The sequence below is a fragment of the Myotis myotis genome, unplaced genomic scaffold (assembly GCF_014108235.1).
Source record: "Myotis myotis isolate mMyoMyo1 unplaced genomic scaffold, mMyoMyo1.p scaffold_m19_p_2, whole genome shotgun sequence".
Taxonomy (NCBI): domain Eukaryota; kingdom Metazoa; phylum Chordata; class Mammalia; order Chiroptera; family Vespertilionidae; genus Myotis; species Myotis myotis.
This window is the reverse complement of record NW_023416324.1, coordinates 179,725,691-179,741,254: the sequence shown is the minus strand read 5'-3', so window position 1 is coordinate 179,741,254 and position 15,564 is coordinate 179,725,691.

Genomic DNA, 15,564 nt, shown 5'->3' with positions numbered 1-15,564 from the left:
AAATGAACCGTCGGTTTCTAAATTGGGAGACTGGTTGGATTGTAAGGACATTTAACCAAGAAAGGGGATACTGTAAGAGAAGCAACATAAGGAGAGACAATGCAATTCATTTTGGACATGTTGAGTTGGAAACACCTATGAAACACTAGAGATAGTCAGCATTTGGGTATCTTTCTTTAAGTTCACTATCTTTTGGGTTGATACTACACAGATTAATAAAAATGCTGTTATAATATTTTTCCAAAGTCTAAATCTGCTGTCTGAAGTGAGATGAATGATAATGTCCTTAGACATTACCATTGTGCACCTCTGAAATACATTAAGGGCAAGAATCATTGAGAGTTTTAAGATTAACGACACAGAAAATGAAAAGGAATATGGAACTTGTCTCCCTTTGGCTCCAGGACTATATAAGAGGTGATAGAGTGGGAATCAGGCTCAGAGTTCAACAGCCATGTCCTTCTCACTCTGTAAGCATGCAAGCTCCCTGGGACACTGTGTGGGGTAGGTCAATGACTGACTCTTGGCTCAGTGATGATTCTATAAAAGTAGAATCATCAGAGGAGCTTTTAAAACTGTGGCTGCCTGAGCCTGGACCTAATGAATGAGTCAGCCTGTGTTTCAGAATCAGGAATTTATATTCTTTAAAAAAGTTCTACAAGTAATAAATATTTATATGTATCTTTACAAGAAACATTTGTTCAATGCCTGTAATGTACTGGATACCATGCTAAGCGCTTAGGACATGCAAGTAAGGTAATACATGGTCTCTCTGCTTTGGAGGAACTAGGCAAACAATCTTTATTTTCCACCAGCTTTTATTCTCACCCATAATGCTGTATACCAGAGCAGTCTCTCATGTGAAAATCCTGCCAATGAAGGGGTGGAGGGGTTTTAACTCCTAAATTAATACCTTGATATACATGCCATTTTTGCACCACCTACATTAAATACAGTTATGGCTCCTTGTTGCGTCCTGTCCTCAATCTGAAGTCCAAGAAACCCCTAAAAGAAAATTAGAAATTATAACAAGATATAGTAGCACCAGATTGGAAAAGCTAGATCAAATAGAGTTATAAAAGACAAATATTGATGCCAATCAAAGTTATAATCACGCTAAGTGGCTAAATCGGGGCAAGTGACTAAGAAGCAGCAATTATATTAGGTGAAATCATGAAACCAAGATCTAGTGAGTCAGAGTGGACCAGACACACAAGTAAAGGAGAAAAGCCTTGTAACCACCCAATGAAGCCTGAGGGTAGGGACTATGGACAGGGAAGAATAAAAAGGTCTCAATGCCTTTTCTTTTTGTGGCTTAATGTTAATATTCAGCTTTGATATAATACAAAAAATGGTGAGGAAAGCTGCTAGAATGCTAAAAAATATTTGGCAAACTTAGATATTTTGAGTAAGAATGACCAAATGATCAAAAGCCCAAGTTGGCCCTAACCGGTTTGGCTCAATGGAGAGTGTCAGCCTGCAGACTGAAGGGTCCCAGGTTCAATTCCCGTCAAGGGCATGTACCTTGGTTGCGGGTACATCCCCAGTTGGGGGTGTGCAGGAGACAGCTGATGGATGTTTCTCTCTCATTAATGTTTCTAACACTCTGACCCTCTCCCTTCCTCTCTGTAAAAAAATCAATAAAATATTGTAAAAAAAAAAGCCCAAGTTGCCTTTCAATGCAAGACAAATTTTGGCTAAATTATTTGTTCTAATTAATTCTCTGAAGAGACACATTGTTTTAAAACTGTCATGAAGACAAGTAATTAAACTTTTTATTATGGAAATAGGGATAAAATCCATAGCAGGGTGCCTTAGGAAAATAAACTGCATCTCTATATAATTATTATAATACTTGTAATGTGTTAGCTACTTTTATTAATTTAAAATATTGATTAAGGAGCTGATATCAGCCAGATCTTGTTCTAGGTGTTAATGGATACAGCAATTAATATGACACGTCTGTTCTTGTAAGTTTTATATTCTTTGGAGCAAGGCAAACAGTAAATATAATAAATAAGTAATTTTTAGTCTTTTTAAGGCTAAATGAGATGACAAAAAATAAAGCAGGCTAAGGAGAATGCAGAGTGCTGAGGGCAAGGAAGTCCTTAAAATAGAATAGTCAGTGGAGAAGATGAGGAAGCCAGTCATTCTGATTCCTGAAAAGAACTTCCCCAAAGGAAAGGGCAGCCAATGTAAAGGGCCTGAGGCCCAAATATGCCTTTTGTACTTCAGGATGATTAAAGAGATCAGTGGCTGGAGGAGAAAGAGAGAGAGGGCAGTAGAAATGGAGATTGGGGAAGGGAGGCGGGTCAGAGGAGGAAAGAGGGCAGACCATGGTGCTGTATGTTGTCAAGGAACTTGGAATGAATTGTAGAGGCATTAGGAAGTTTCAAGCAGACAAATAGTGTGACTTCTCTTTATAACAGTCTGGCTGTGAAAATGGACTTGTGGGAGGTGTGCTGATGTTAGAAAGGCCAGATGAAAGCCCCTGAGTGTTTGGTAACCACCTGTCCCAAAGCTGTGAACTTCACATAAGGTTCTACCATAAGACTTTGAAAAATGTGATTACATTTTACTGATGAGGAACCTGAGGTCCAGAGACATATCAGCCCCAGGTTCCATAGTTGTTAATGTCTGTAGAACTCTGAACACCATGAGTATAGGTGTTTTCCACTTTATGAATTCATGGATTCATTATTTAATAGATATGGGCCTCACTCTATCGGGATACAGCAATGAGCAAGGCAGACATGCTCCATGCAGAGCCAACTGGAGGAGGTCGACACTTAGTACTCTATCAAACTAATACACCTATAATTATAAATGCTGACTAATGCTCCAGGGGGAAATACAAGTTGTTATGAAAATGGATAAGACGATATAAGTGAAGGAGTTAGTAAAGGAAAGACCTTGCAACAAACGTGACAAGCTGAAACCTGAAGGGGACAAAGGAGCTATTTATGGAAAGAGGCGAAGGAAGATTGTTTCAGGCAGATGCATTAAAGCAGCTCAGAAGTTGGGGAAAGGCCAGTGATGTGCGGGAGAGGTGAATGGTAAGATGAGGCAGGAACAGAGGCCAGATCATGCAGGGTTTGGTTTATAATACTGTGAAGTTTGGATTTGATCCTAAATATAATGAGAAGCTATGAGTGTGTTTCAAGTAGGACATGGCATGCCTTGATACGTATTTTTCAAGATGATTTGTGATTTGTTGAAGGAGGGTTCTTTATCCTTTCACATTATCCTTTTCTTGGGCTGTTTCATTGAAGCCTGGGAGACCCTAATGCTAGGAAAACGCAATCAAGGAGAGGAAGAGACAGAGATCTTTTAGGAACAGCAAAAAAGTGAAACTTGATTGACAATGGTCTTCAAATTTATGTTTACCCACCCTCCCCACTCCCATCCCACACGCCTTTCTAGATAGTTGGGAACCCAATGGAACCAAGTAAGAATCATCCCATATCAGGAAATGAGAAAACATGGGAGACTGGGGGCTGGAAGGATAGAGTTTAAAAGGAAGAAAAGACATCCATAGTGGTGGGGTTTTTTTTGTAATAAATGGAAAAGATATGTCTCACCCCCCGCCCCCCTCCTGAACAGATATAAAAAATTCAACTCAAAACTACTGAGGAGCCATGGAAGAGATGAGATGAAAGAGTAGAGGAACCATTCTGGCCTTCACCCATGTAGACCTGATATGGACTGCAGATTGTAGAAGACAATTAAATAAATTAAATTGAAGTCAGCTCAGGGCAATAACAACCAGCCCCCCCAAAACAGCACCTACTGATAGTTACCAAGCATCCAAAGCAATTTGCCTGTATTAACACATTAATCCCCACACACTCTGAGGGAGGAGATATGATTGTTCTCACTTTATCTAGGAGTTAATGGAGGCGCAAGAAGATTAGGGACCTGCCTTAAGGTCATTAAATTAGAAAGTGGTCTTTATGTAAATGTCATGTTTTCTTCTTTGTACCAATTCACTGCAGTTTTTTTCCCCCCCCTCTCACTTGAGTTTTAGGATCCATGTCTAATAATGGGCTGATTTTTCAAAGTGCCCCAGCCTCATTCACAACAGAATCTGGATATAATCAAACAGTGTAAAATTGCAGAAATTGTATCCTTCAGAGCCCTCTCTCTGAGTTGCCCCTACTCCACTTAAATCAGCTGTTGAGAACACTCTGGTAGAATTACTCAGAGCTAATGAGAAATTGCTGATGTAATTGATCCTTCCTGTCAAGTGACCAGTAATAGTTCTAATGATGGGCCCATGATCCAACTCATATAAATGATTGTTTTAGTTTTGATTAATGTTTCACCCTATTTTTCAAAATTTTCAGGAAATGTATTTTAGTTTTTATATTTCCAAGGAACTGTACTACTCAAGATCGACTGATGAAACCATATAAAATAGCTGCCATGAAGATAGTCATTATCTGCTACTGGAAAATGTGGGGCATGGATCCAGAACAAAGATTAAGCTCTTCTCTCCCTATTGAAGCATGCATGCTCTTCTGCATTGGTTGAATGCCTCCCTGAGTCACTTTAAAATGAAAATGCTTAATCAGTGATATAGAAATATTTAGAACTTGCAAAAAGGAAACATTACAAGAGGCATCAGCACTTAGCAAAATGTATATCTTTAAGTTCTACAATTATAATTTTTATAATTACAATTTATTTGTAATGATTTTTAATATATTTAAATTTATGGTCAACCGAGTATTATTAGGAGTCTATATACTTACCCAGATATTATAGTATTTACTATGGATCTCAAATCAATATAATTCTACCAACAAACACAGCCTCTATTATGTGCAAAACAAATTATGCTTGGCATGCGGAAAATAGAGACACAAATACAATACACCTTAAAAATGGCGTCAAGGGGCAGGTAAACCCACAAGTAATTAGAATTCAAAACAAATGATCTAATTCTTATAGAATTGGTTGAAGGAAAGATTTGAGGGGTTACAAAGAAGCATGGGTTAGAGAGACAGGATTTCTTTGAAGAGGTGCTATTGAGTAGGATCTTGAATAATGATCTGAATTTTAAGTGTACAGTATTGGGCAAATATTAAGTACTCAAGAAATATTAAATATATAAACAAGGTTACTATCTAGTGTTACAGCCGCTTTGGAGAACAGTTTAATCATTTCTTACAAAATTAAATATATTCTTGCCATAATATAGCAATTATGCTCCTTGGTTTTTACCTAAAGGAGTTAATAAGTTATATCCATGCAAAAAAACCTGCACATGGATATTTATAGAAAATTTATTTGTAGTTGCCAAAACTTGGAAACAACCAAGATATCCTATGGTAGGTGAAGGGGTAAATAAACAATGATACATCCAGGAAAAGAAAAAAAAGTCTTATTCAGCACTAAAAAAAAAATAAAAAATAGAGCTATCAAACATAAAAAAACATGGAGGAAATTTAAATGCATATTACAAAATGAAAGAAGAAAATCTGACAAAGCTACACATGATTCCAACTATATGACACTGGGGAAAAGGCAAAACTATGGACACAGTAAAAAGATCAGTGGTTGCCAAAGGTGAGGGAAGAGATGAATACTAGTAGGTGGAGCACAGAGGGTTTTTAAGGCAGCGAAGATATTCTGTATGATACTGTAATGATGGACGCATTAGATGTTAGTCCAAACCCACAGAATGTACAGCACTAAAAGTGAACCTTAATGCAAGCTATGGACTTTAGGTGGTGATGATTTGTCGATGTAGGTACATCGACAAATCATCAATTGTAACTAATACAGCACTCTCATGGGAAATATTGATAATGGGGGAGGCTGTAATTGTGTGGGGGCAAGGGCATATATGGGAAATCTTTGCATCTGCCTCTCAATTTTCTTCTTACCCTAAAACTGTTCTAAATTTTTTTTTTCTGTTGTTGCTCTTTTTGTTTTGTTTTAAATAAGTAAAAAGTAATGGGTAAGGGAAAAGAAGGGGTGGGGGAGGAAAAGGTTTAGAAGGGGAGAAATGAGAACAGTATTCCAGACTGAGAAAGATCATTCTCTGCATTCCTTTTGTAAGAACATAGACTGTAAAGGGCTTAATTGAAATACAAGGTTTTGGCTGTCAGAAAGAGAGGAAGCAATCGGCTATGATTTGACATATAGAAGAAGTGTAGGTATTAGGAAGGATTTTCAAGCATAATTTAGACAATGTGATTTTCTTTCTCTGTCTCAGGGGATGGCTTTACCATCCATTCAGTGGGACAAGTCAGATTCCTTGGAATTGTGTTTGACATCTCTCTCCTAACCCTGCTGGGTTCTGTTGACATTATGTCCTAATGCTGCTAAACAGCTCACTTCTTCCCACCCCCACCCCCACCACTTCCAATGAAGTCTTTTTTCACACTGGCTTCTAAAAATTCCTTCTAAATGGTTTCTCCACATTCACCATGCTGTTTTCAATTCTGTTCTCTAAGTTGCAAAGTGATCTTTTAAAAGAGCCAACTCCTCTTTGCTGAAACTTTTAAGTGGTTTAGCTTTAACAAGATACAAATATCTTTCATGATTTGTTTCCTGCCTATATATCTGCTCTTATTTCACACCATTCTCAGCTATCATGATAAATTTACTTTCATGGGGCTAATTACCTATACATTTGTATATTTTTGTGTGTAATTAATTTCTCTCTCTCTCTCTCTCTCTCTCTCTCTCTCTCTCTCTCTCTCTCTCTTTCTCTCTCTCTCTCTCTCTCTCTCTCTCTCTCTCTCTCTCTCTCTCTCTCTCTTTTTAACCAGAGGATTTTATGTACTGTATGAATTTTGCCTCTCACTTTGCATTCCAATTCGTGATTATAAAAAGTTATTTAACCCTTATCCAGTTTAGTTTTCTCATGTTAAAAAAAGATATAATTAGAAAAATAAATAAGAATATCTCATTGAATGGTTGTACATATTAAATGGACTAATATTCACAATAGTTTTTAGAACAGTGCCTGGCACATACCACATGCTCAATAGATGAGAACTGCTAGTTAGAAAATAAAGATTCCATCACAACATGTACCAGAATCTTTTAGGCTTATCAGTGCTTTGCATGAAGCCTGATACAATTGTACAGTTCTTCAATAAATATTTGTTGAGTAAAGAAATAAATCTTGCCCTAACTGGTTTGGCTCAGTGGATAGAGCGTCAGCCTGTGGACTAAAGGGTCCCAGGTTTGATTCCAGTCAAGGGCATGTACCTTGGTTGTCGGCACATCCCTGGTAGGGACTGTGCAGGAGGCAGTTGATCAATGTTTCTCTCTCATCGATGTTTCTAACTCTCTATCCCTCTCCCTTCCTCTCTGTAAAAAATCAATAAATATATTTTAAAAAAAGAAAAAAGAAATAAATCCTATATATTAAAGAGGTAATATGCAAATTAACCTTCATACCCTCACAAGATGGCTGCCTATGACCAGGCCAGCAGGGGGTTAGTGAGGGATGACCAAAGGACTGAACTGCAGGCTGTGTGGGGCAACCAGGCCAGCGGGGTGGGGGGGGGGCGGGGGGAGGAGTGAGGGGCGACCAGGGAGTCAGGCAGGCAGGTGAGCAATTAGGAGCCAGTGGTCCAGGATTGTGAGAGGGATGTCCAAGGGATCCCTGATTGGAGAAGATGCAGACTGAGCTGAGGGAACCTCTTCCACTGTGCACGAATTTCATGCACCGAGCCTCTAGTAATAATATAAGTACAAATGTAAACACGCGATTACACAATGGAATATCATTTCATACTTATGAAATTAAAGGATGCCTAGGATGTTAACCAGGGGTTCAGCTGATTCTGTCTCTGGATCTTAAAAGATGATGACCTAGATATAAATTCTTATCTTTATAGGCCAAGAAACACAAATTTGTCAGTATTCTGATTAAGCTCATTTGATGGCATTGGTTTTCTATTATTAAACTCACAGAGTTAAACAATGCACAAGACAATATGTATTTTGATTACCACATCCTTTACTTTCTAGGAAAGACTATGAAAGCCAAATTATTATAGAAAATACATTTGTTAGGCCTGGAATCAGAGCAAAAGGAGTAGTTGGGTGATATTTGTGATTAATGACACTGGGCTATGAAACTGTGATCCAGCCATCCTTCCTTTTGGGATACAATGAGCAATAGATACACCACTTCCCCTGGGTTGTTGGGACCAAGTCTTCCTCTTGGTGACAGTGTATTTTTTTGCTGGACAATATACAGGCCACTTGATGTGCTTATATTTTTCTTCTTTTTCAGATCATTGCCTAGATGGAAATTGCTATGGCTATATTGAAGTCCTAAGGAATACTTAATCTTTCTTTCTTTTTTTTTTTTTAAATATATTTTATTGATTTTTTACAGAGAGGAAGGGAGAGAGATAGAGAGTTAGAAACATCGATGAGAGAGAAACATCGATCAGCTGCCTCCTGCGCATCTCCTACTGGGGATGTGCCCGCAACCCAGGTACATGCCCTTGACTGGAATCGAACCTGGGACCCTTCAGTCCACAGGCCGACGCTCTATCCACTGAGCCAAACCGGTTTCGGCTACTTAATCTTTCTTTATTAGACAGGCATTTCCTAAATCTTCACAATCATAGTTTTACAGATTTATTTTAGGGTGTTTTGTTATAATTAATTAATCAATTAATTAATTTTGCCTTTTAGCCAAGAGTTAATCTCATTCTTTGTGTTGAGGTTTAACCATTCTTATCCTGGAGCCATCTACTTATGTCTAAAATATGCCACCATAATATTAAGTCACTGATATTTCAAAATTAACTTTACATTTTAAATTTGGACTACTTTTTTATATAGGAAGTATAATTTAGGGTTTTTTAATGTTTACTTATTATGATAAGCAAAAAGTAACATTCCAAAATTCAATTTAAGGAAGTTTATAGAATAACATAAAAGAAAGGCACAAAGTGGAGGCTTGGTGGCAGCATTTTGGATAAAACCAAACGGGAGACTACTTGCACTGAAATCAAGAGAAAAGCAAGGATGCTGCTTTCTTCAATTTATGGGCAGTCATAGAACTGGCTTGTATTTAAAATAAAATTAGCATTTAATCTTGATGAATCAAATTATCTTTAAAACCTTTAATTTTCTTTATTATTGGGTTATAGAAAGAAATGTCATTTAATAGTATTTAATAAGTATTTATCTGAGCAATGGTTTCAAAACTACTGTTATTTGTTTTGACTCATCAGGGAGGAGAAGCTAGTTTGAATTTAATGAAAAGTCTAAAATAATTTTTATTCTTTTCAAATGTAGCAATAAATAAAACAGGCTAACTCCAGGCTCTATTAATAAGCCATTGCAAAATATTTGTAGTTAGTATATTGGTTACTTTAAAGTACAATTAATATCCAAACAAGATCTGTTAAAAATAAGGGAACAAACAGGATTCCTACTATTGATTTTTTCAAACCAAATTTCCAAAATTGTACAGAATTACATTTTGTCTTAGAACCATTTCTAATTATCACAAGTTTTAGATTTATAAGGCACAATTTAGGATTTTAATCTACATTGCAAACTTTGTAGGTGGAAAGCTTAAGCAGTTATTTTTAAATTTTTTTACTTGTTTATTTTTTTATTAAATCTATTGGGGTGACATTGGTTAATAAAATTATATTGCTTGTACAATTCTACAATACATCATTTGTATATTGTATTATAAGTTCACCACCCTAAGTCAAGTCTCCTTCCCTCACCATTTATCCCCCCTATACCTACCTTCCCTTTTTTCCCCCTCCCTTAACCCCTTTACCTTTGATAATCACCATACTGTTGTCTGTGTCTTTGAAGTCTTTTGTTTGTTTGTTTGTTTGTTTTCTCTCTTCAACTTTTTTACGCCCCCCCCCCTTATTTTTTTTTAAATAACAGCTCCTTCATGTGTTTAATAATCTTTTGCATTTTTAATGCCTGCACATCCCTAATTCTGATTACAATTACTGGCTCAAAGTTGAATGCATGATTACATGGGAGTATTTCAGGTAATAAGTTAGATATGTTAACTCAGTAATTGCCAGTGATTAATTCTATTTTTCTAGATTGTTTTTTTGTTTGAATTTGAAAAGTTCACTTATTATTTCCTTGAACTGTAATTGCCTCTAAATTATGCACAAGGCTCTCAGTTCTGAGTTAATTATATCCTAGTGAACCCTTTTAAATCAAACTCAGAAATTTCAAGGTGCACACATCATAAGAACTCGTTAAATCCTTTAACATGTCTAAGTAAAGAACTGCATGCATGATTGATGACAGTAGTTTTTTGAAGTTCTTTCAATTCTGTGGTGCCAATCATTGAAGGCATCAAAATTCATCTCTATCAAAGAATTTATAGATATTTAAACATTATAATTATGCTTGTGAATTTCTGGTCAATGTCTTTAATCCCAATTTCTTTAGAAAGCACAACTTCCTGGTCTGAATTTTAAAAAACAATGTAGACAAACAAAATGTCAGATCACAACTATTTTATTTAACCTATAGGAATATATATCCAAAAAGGAAAAACCAAGTGGCATGGTCTTTCGTAGTTTCTCATTTTGATAAAGCCAATTAATGCATGTATTTCTTTAAGGGATCATGCTTCTGATGTTGTATTCAAGAACTCTCTGCCTAACCAAAGCCCACAAAGATATTCTACTATATTTTCTTATTGGAATTTCATAGTGGGTTTTTGTTGTTGTTGTTGTATTTACTTTTACATTTAGGTCTATGAGCCATTTTTAGTTAACTTTTATATAAGGTATGAAATATGGGTCAAAGTTAATTTTTAATTTTTTGCATAAGGATGTTCAGTTAGTCCATCAGCATTTGTTAATTAATGTTGCATTTGAATTATCCATCTTTTCCCCAAATAAATTTTCCTCTCCTATACCAAATTCCCATATGTGTAGGTCTGTTTCTGGACACTTCTCTCAATTCCATCAGCCTACTTGTCTGTCATGCCAATGAAACACTGTTTCAATTAAAATAGTTTTATAATGTCTTTTTACTGTAGGGCAAGCCCCTTGCCTCATATTTGTTTTCTTTAGAACTTTTTTGATTTTTCTAAAACCTTAATTTTCTCTTTGAACTTTAGAATCATATTATCATGTTGCATAAAAAGGTCCTATAGGAATTTTTGTTAGACTATAACTGAATTAATAGATAATGTGAGAAAATTGATACCATTCTGATAGAGTTTTGCCATACATGAATTTTGTATATTTTTCCATTTATTCAGATCTGAGTGACCCCAACCAACACCAGGGCACTTTCCACTGCATCACCCTGAACCCAAGCAACTCATGCTGTGATAGTGGCACTGAATTCTAAAGGACTGTTTACTAGTACATTTTAGACACTGGAATATAACATATCCTCTAAATACTGGTGAGAGGGTGGAACCATGACTCTTCCAGCTCTTTTTTGCCCTATGATTTGACTTGGAATTTTCACAGGCTGTCATTGGTATAACAGTCAAAGTCAAACAGCATACCTTTATTAAACCTTATTCACAAGGAGAAATATATGACACTAAGGGCTTTTTCCCGTAAGAGAGACTCTATGACCAGTATGAGAGCCTTATAGTTACTCTGTACCAAAACAGGAAAAATAGATTTCCTTAGACTTTCTGATCTTACAAAAAAAAAAAAAAAAAAAAAAAAAAAAAAAAAAAGAAAGAAAGAAAGAAAGAAAGAAAGAAAGAAAGGAAGAAAAGAAAAATGTATTTCCACTAAGAGCAGCATTCTCCTCTGCATATTAGTTGTCTCACACTTATTTCATTGACAGTGCATGTGACTTCTGGTGGGAACATTTATATCCAGAATTAGTTTGACCAAATTATAAATGCCTCCAATGCAACAGCTTGTACTAATAAATAGATCTTCTTACTTCAAAACCTACTGCTACAAGGTTTTTAAAGAGAATTTAGCAGAAACCCTTAGACAATCCTCCAACTTCAATTGAACCAATTAATTGTATTGCAATGAAATATCTGAAGGAAGTCTTTTGACTGCCTCTCTGATACTTTATATCCTGTGACTTTCATTTTTAGCAATAAGTGATTGAAAGCAATAGATATGACTTTTAAAAAATAGTATGTGGGACTTCAACCTACATTTAAAAAGTTTTAGCAGTATTCTTCTGCTTAACAACCCATTTGCTGCAACCTGCACTGTGGGGTTCAGGATTTGAAGGAGGGGCCGACGCACAAACGAAAATGCTATATAAGAAATATGAATTTAGAAGGCATCGGGGTCCACGGGGTTTCTCTTTCGTGAAGAGCACACTGACCTCTGGCTGGTCTGCTTTTTATTTACTTGAACACACATTTTCCCTTTGGCAATGCATACAGGCATATCAAAGGTAAAGTTTGGTAAACAGTAAAAGGATTATCAGGTTAGGGAATTGCCTTGAGACACCACTATCTCAACACAACAATCAGTGCTTAGCTTCAGCCTTGCTAACATCCAAGGTCCATTGACCTTCACGTTCCTTGGTGCACTCTCCTGACAGTATTGGCAAGTGGTGGCTTCCCGCACCCACTCACACTTTAAAGTCTTACCTCATGCTGTCATAACAATGATATGTTATTCTTCATTTGGAAAATCTGAGAAAGATTTTTTATTAACACACTTAGCCATAGCCTCTTATTTAATTGGGTAGACAGGCTTTAAAACATAGAATAAGATGTAGATTTTTCTTTTTACATTATGATAGTGCCTCACAAAGTACATAAGACCATTTTTTTAGGATATATATATTTTAATAAAAAAATGTATTGTCAAGTGAAACATTATGCTCCTTATCTTGGTGGGGGTCCCAATAATATAATGTGTCCTCATCTACCTTAGATTTTTGCTTTTGAAAATGGAATGACCGTTACTACTTTTATTATTATTATGTATTGTTATTCAGCAATGTTTCCATTTTGCTTTCAGCTTTTCAGTACTTAGTTTACAAATGCTATGGAACATTTAAAATAAAAACTTTGAGGTGTCACCCAGTCAGCATGGCTCAGTGGTTGAGCATGGACCTATGAACAGAAGGTCACAGTTTGATTCCCAGTCAGGGCACATGCCTGGGTTGTGGGCTTGATCCCCAGTGTGGGGCATGCAGGATTGATGTTTCTCTCATCATTGGTAGTTCTATCTCTCTCTCCCTCTCCCTTCCTCTCTGAAATCAATAAAACAAAACAAAACAAACAAACAAAATCTTTGAAGTGTAGCAGGACACTGAATGTTTAAACTTCCAACAACTTACACAACTTACTGTGTTTATACCTATGCTTACTGCTTTTGCTCTGTTTCCACAGAAGTGCTGTCTGTCCATCAGTGTGGATTAATTTCTCCACTATGAGTCTGAATCACAATTCTCCCCATGAAAACTAGCCCCATCATAGTTTCTCTCCTATCTTTAATTACTTCTCCTTACCAATATTTTCACAAGCTGCCTTTAACATATTCAAATTTCTCCTGGACTAACACCAAAAAAGGCAATTGATTTTAGGGTACAAACTACCAACAGACACTCTGTAATTTCCATAAATTCCTTTATTTCGGGTTTTTCAAATCTGCCTGTCTTTAAAAAAGTTAGCATCTTATTGCTTTATGGCCCAATTTATTTTTTAAATTCTCTTTATTAAACCAATTTTTAAAATGTGTGGTTTGTACAAAATTGTCAGATTTTGGAATTAAGTTAATAATGGCCTCTCAAGTGAATTTGAAGCCATTTTCTCCTTTTCTACATTCTGAAAAGTAAGAAAACTTTGTAATGTTGCTATTTTAAATGTCTGGAAGAATTTTTCAATGAGGCCATTTGGGTCTGAATTTTTACTGATCTAATTAACTATGAATTAAATCCTATATAATAAAAGCCTAATATGCTAAGTGTCTGACCATTCATTCGACTGTTTGAACAGTCACTATGATGCCCACTGACCACCGGGGGGCAGATGCTCCAACTGGTAGGTTAAGTTGCTGCTGGGGTCTTGCCAATCAGGACCAGGTAAGACAGGCCGGACACTCCCTGGAGCCCTCCTGCAGTCCCTCCCCAGCCCTGATTGTGCACCAATGGGGTCCCTCAGCCTAGCCTGTGCCCTCTCAAAACCTGGGACCCCTTGGGGGATGTCAGAAAGCTGGTTTTGGCCTCATCCCCACAGGCCAGGCTGAGGGACCACACTGGTGAATGAATCTGTGCACTAGGCCTCTAGTTTCTTTATAAATATAGGACTATATGGGTTATCGACATCTTCTTGAGGAAATTTTGGTAATTACTGTTTTTCAAGGAATTTTCCTAGTTTATCTTAGTTATCAGATTTACTAGCATAATGTTTTCATAGTATTCCCTTACTATCCTTTTACTTCCTGTAGACTATGTGTATATTATTCCTGATATTGATTTCCCCTGTCCCTACTTCTCTCATACTTGCTCTCTCTGTGTTGGTAAGTCTGGCTAAATATTTTTAAATGTGTTGATTTTTTTACGAGAAACTGGCTTTCAGTTTCATTGATTTTATTTATTGTTTTTATATCTTCAAATCTATTTATTCCTGCTCTTATATTTATTATTTCTGATTGTGTTGGTTATCATTTCCTCCTCTTTTTCTAGTTCAAAACTGTAATTTTATAATATTGGCATTCAAAAAGAGAGGTTTTCTATTTTTAAATAACACATTTTCATAAGTTAGGTTTTCCTTTTTTTAAAAAAATATCTTTATTGATTTCAGAGAGGAAGGGAGAGGGAGAGAGAGAGATAGAAATATCACTGGTGAGAGAGAATCACCTAACGGCTTCCTCCTGCATATCAAACTATTTCTAATTTTCTCTGTGGCTTTTTCTTTGACATGTGTAATATTATGTTGTTTAAATTCCAAATATTTGAATATTTCCATATATATTTCAGTTACTGATTGTTAGGTTTAAAGCTGTTGTGGCCAGGGAACATACCATGTATTATTTTAATTATTTTAAATTTGTTGGAGTTTGTTTTATGACATGAAATATGGCCTATCTTTCTGAATGTTACCAGTAAACTTGAAAAGATTGTGAATTCTGCTATTGCATGTGAATAGTCTATCATTTAGATCAAATTGGTTGTTAAGAGGTATGTAGGTCTTTTATATCTTTACTGATTTTCTTTCTACCTATTCTATTATTTCTGAGAAAGAACTATTGAAGATTCCAACTATAATTGTGGATTTGTCTATTTCTCTTTTCAGTTCCATTTATTTAGTTTTATGAATTTATATGCCGTTTGGGGGTATATCTACATGTAAGATTGCCATATCTTTTTGATGAATTGTTAATGAACTATTTAATATTTTATAGTGTCCCCCTTTATCCCTTGCAATATTTCTAATTCTGAAGACTAGTTTTTCTCATATTAATGTAGCCATTCCAGCATCATTTTATTGATATTTTCATGAAATAACTTCCATGCCTTTACTTTTAACTTATACACATATATTGTATTCATTTATTATTGATAACATATACTTGAAAATTACTTTTTTATTCAACTTGATAATATCTGCTTTTTAATTGTGGTTTTTAGAATTTT